The 4,310-nt window shown below is 61.1% G+C and overlaps 3 non-coding genes across 3 annotated transcripts; all 3 read right to left on the bottom strand.

Moving 5' to 3' along the window:
• Nucleotides 1-2,040: 2,040 nt before the first annotated feature.
• Nucleotides 2,041-2,111, bottom strand: TRNAG-GCC. Its single transcript has one exon. It is a non-coding gene; the product is annotated as a tRNA-Gly (tRNA).
• Nucleotides 2,112-2,779: 668 nt separating this feature from the next.
• On the bottom strand, nt 2,780-2,850 carry TRNAG-GCC. The gene has a single exon. It is a non-coding gene; the product is annotated as a tRNA-Gly (tRNA).
• Nucleotides 2,851-3,987: 1,137 nt separating this feature from the next.
• Nucleotides 3,988-4,058, bottom strand: TRNAG-GCC. Its single transcript has one exon. It is a non-coding gene; the product is annotated as a tRNA-Gly (tRNA).
• Nucleotides 4,059-4,310: the final 252 nt, after the last annotated feature.

The following is a 4,310-nucleotide window of genomic DNA, read 5'->3' as shown; positions in this document are numbered from 1 at the left end:
GGAGGAGGAGATGAGGAGATGAAGATGAGGATGAGGAGGAAGGGGGAGGAGGAGGAGATGAGGAGATGAAGAGGAGGATGAGGAGGAAGGGGGGGGATGAGGAAGACATCGCATCCCCTCCCGCTGCAGCTCCCACAGCCTCCCCTGCATGCTCTCATAGACCTGCAATCCTAAGCAGCCGGCAGGCAGGAATACACCAATTAGGGGCTCTAATACCTAATTAAGTTAATTAACTAAGCTGGGGAAGGGGGGGAGGCAGCCGGCCAGCCCCCAGGCCCTCCGTCGCGCCGTGTGGCCAAGCACAACAAACAAATCCAGATGTTTTCTTGCCGGGAAAGCTGATGGAGGCGACTTGGCAGGCGGGGGCTCTGGGGGTCCCTCTATGGGGAGATCAGGGGGGGTTTGGGGAGGTGGGGGGGCGAATATCCCCCCAGCAAAGCCGAGAGAAGGTGACGGACACCCCGAAAAGAAGAGGCAGCGGAGGCAGCTGGGGTTGTCTCTGCGGGGCCTTTATTTTGGGGAAGGTGGGCAGGTCCCGGGACCCGGTTGGAAGCTGAGCGGCGGCGACGCTGAGCGCTGGAGAATTACCTGGTGTTTAATGAAAGCTGAGGAAAAAAAAACAAAAAATACAAAACCAAGAGGAACCGGGCGATGCCCTCACCCCTCTCTCGTCCCCCCAACCCTGCAGCCAGCAACCCTTGGGGGGGGGCCCTGTGTCTGAGCCCCCCCCAAGCTGCACCCCTGCAGAAGGTGCCTGGCATTTCGGATGGGGCCAACCCCATGGCCATGCACAGTCCCATGGTCCCAGAAGAGGTGGCGTTTGTCCCCCCCCTTTGCATCTTCCGGAGATGAAGATGAGGATGAGGAGGAAGGGGGAGGAGGAGGAGATGAGGAGATGAAGAGGAGGATGAGGAGGAAGGGGGGGGATGAGGAAGACATCGCATCCCCTCCCGCTGCAGCTCCCACAGCCTCCCCTGCATGCTCTCATAGACCTGCAATCCTAAGCAGCCGGCAGGCAGGAATACACCAATTAGGGGCTCTAATACCTAATTAAGTTAATTAACTAAGCTGGGGAAGGGGGGGAGGCAGCCGGCCAGCCCCCAGGCCCTCCGTCGCGCCGTGTGGCCAAGCACAACAAACAAATCCAGATGTTTTCTTGCCGGGAAAGCTGATGGAGGCGACTTGGCAGGCGGGGGCTCTGGGGGTCCCTCTATGGGGAGATCAGGGGGGGTTTGGGGAGGTGGGGGGGCGAATATCCCCCCAGCAAAGCCGAGAGAAGGTGACGGACACCCCGAAAAGAAGAGGCAGCGGAGGCAGCTGGGGTTGTCTCTGCGGGGCCTTTATTTTGGGGAAGGTGGGCAGGTCCCGGGACCCGGTTGGAAGCTGAGCGGCGGCGACGCTGAGCGCTGGAGAATTAGCAAAATCCTGCATTGGCCAGGAATCCAAGCCAATAGAAGCCAGGGACCATCAGGGCCACCAAGAGATGGACTCTCATTGTCACTGGGAGTCAGTGTGATTTACTGCCAACTCATGGACTCCAAGCCATGCACAATCACTGTCCCTCAGCCATGGACAATCACTGTCACCAACCCAGGGGTGCTCACTGCCACCAAGTCCCTTGGCACCTCCCTGACACAGCACCAGGGATGTTCAAGAAGGGCCCCACCAGCACCCACACGGGGCCAAGGGCTCCAGAGGTGCCCCACCTCAGAGGAGCAACAGACCCTCAGGGCCATCCAGACATGGACCCTTATTGTCACGGGGAGTCAGTGTGACTTACTGCCAACTCATGGCCACCAAGCCATGGACACTCACTGTCCCTCAGCCAGGGGTACTCACTGCCACCAACCCAGGGGTGCTTACTGCCACCAACTCCCTTGGCACCTCCCTCACACAGCCCCAGGGGAGTCAAGAAGGGCCCCACCAGCACCCACACAAGGCCAAGGGCTCCCGAGGTGCTCCAGGGACACCCTCTCAGCCCCACCTCAGCCCCCCACAAGGGCTCCCCCAGGACACCGGGGTGGCAAAAGCTGCAGCTCCTGCATTGGCCGGGAATCGAACCCGGGCCTCCCGCGTGGCAGGCGAGAATTCTACCACTGAACCACCAATGCCAGATGTGCCCTGACCTCTGACCCCACCGCCCCACACCTCCTGCCTCTGAGCCAGGCACCCTGAGGGCCACCAAGCAAGGGACCTTCATTGTCACTGGGAGTCAGTGTGACTTACTGCCAACTTGGCCATGGGCCCTCATGGCCACCAAGCCATGGACAATCACTGTCCCTCAGCCAGGAGCACTCACTGCCACCAACCCAGGGGTGCTCACTGCCACCAAGTCCCTTGGCACCTCCCTGACACAGCACCAGGGATGTTCAAGAAGGGCCCCACCAGCACCCACACGGGGCCAAGGGCTCCAGAGGTGCTCAAGGGAGAACCACTGAGCCCCACCTCAGAGGAGCAAGGGACCCTCAGGGCCTCCCAGACATGAACCCTCATTGTCTTGAGGAGTCAGTGTGACTAACTGCCAACTCATGGCCACCAAGCCATGGACACTCACTGTCCCTCAGCCAGGGGTACTCACTGCCACCAACCCAGGGGTGCTTACTGCCACCAACTCCCTTGGCACCTCCCTCACACAGCCCCAGGGGAGTCAAGAAGGGCCCCACCAGCACCCACACAAGGCCAAGGGCTCCCGAGGTGCTCCAGGGAGACCCCCTCAGCCCCACCTCAGCCCCCCACAAGGGCTCCCCCAGGACACCGGGGTGGCAAAAGCTGCAGCTCCTGCATTGGCCGGGAATCGAACCCGGGCCTCCCGCGTGGCAGGCGAGAATTCTACCACTGAACCACCAATGCCAGATGTGCCCTGACCTCTGACCCCACCGCCCCACACCTCCTGCCTCTGAGCCAGGCACCCTGAGGGCCACCAAGCCAGGGACCCTCATTGTCACTGGGAGTCAGTGTGACTTACTGCCAACTTGGCCATGGGCCCTCATGGCCACCAAGCCATGGACAATCACTGTCCCTCAGCCAGGAGCACTCACTGCCACCAACCCAGGGGTGCTCACTGCCACCAAGCCCCTTGGCACCTCCCTCACACAGCCCCAGGGGAGTCAAGAAGGGTCCCACCAGCACCCACACGGGGCCAAGGGATCCAGAGGTGCTCAAGTGAGACCCTCTGAGTCCCACCTCAGAGGACCAAGGCACCCTCAGGGTAACCAAGCCATGGACAATCACTGACCCTCAGCCAGGGGCACTCACTGCCACCAAGTCCTTTGGTACCTCCATGACACAGCCCCATGGGAGTCAAGAAGGGCCCCACAGCACCCACAAGGGGCCAAGGGCTCCAGAGAATCTCAAGGGAGAACCTCTGTGCCCCACCTCTGAGGAGCAACAGGCCCTCAGGACCACCCAGGCATGGACCCTCATTGTCACTGGGAGTCGACGAGAGTTACTGCCAACTCATGGCCACCAACCCAAAGGCAATCATGGTCCCTAAGCCAGGGGCACCCATTGCCACCAAGCCAGGGGTGCTTACTGCCACCAAGTCCCTTGCCACCTCACTGACACAGCCCCGTGGGTGTCAAGAAGGGCCCCAACAGCACCCACATGGGGTCAAGAGCTCCAGAGGTGCTCAAGGGACAACCTCTGTGCCCCACCTCAGAGGAGCAAGGGATGCTCAGGGACACCCAGACATGGACCATCATTGTCAATGCGAGTCTGTATGACTTACTGCCAACTCTTGGCCATCAACCTTGGACAATCACTGTCCCTGAGGCAGAGGAACTCACTGCCACCCAGCCAGGGGTGCTCACTGCCACCAACTCCCTTGGCACCTCCCTCACACAGCGCCAGGGATGTTCAAGAAGGGCCCCACCAGCACCCACACGGGGCCAAGGGCTCCAGAGGTGCTCAAGGGAGACCCCCTCAGCCCCACCTCAGCCCCACACAAGGTCTCCCCCAGGACACCGGGGTGGCAAAAGCTGCAGCTCCTGCATTGGCCGGGAATCGAACCCGGGCCTCCCGCGTGGCAGGCGAGAATTCTACCACTGAACCACCAATGCCAGATGTGCCCTGACCTCTGACCCCACCGCCCCACACCCCCTGCCTCTGAGCCACGGACCCTGAGGGCCACCAAGCCAGGGACCTTCATTGTCACTGGGAGTCAGTGGGACTTACTGTCAACTCGGCCATGGACCCTCATGGCCACCAAGCCATGGACAATCACTGTCCCTCACCCATGGACAATCACTGCCACCAACCCAGGGGTGCTTACTGCCACCAACTCCCTTGGCACTTCCCTGACACAGCACCAT

Source organism: Calidris pugnax, unplaced genomic scaffold (assembly GCF_001431845.1).
Source record: "Calidris pugnax isolate Ruff unplaced genomic scaffold, ASM143184v1 scaffold347, whole genome shotgun sequence".
In the NCBI taxonomy this organism is placed as follows: Eukaryota; Metazoa; Chordata; class Aves; order Charadriiformes; family Scolopacidae; genus Calidris; species Calidris pugnax.
The sequence above is the reverse complement of the archived record's forward strand: the minus strand, read 5'-3'. Positions and strand labels throughout refer to the sequence as shown.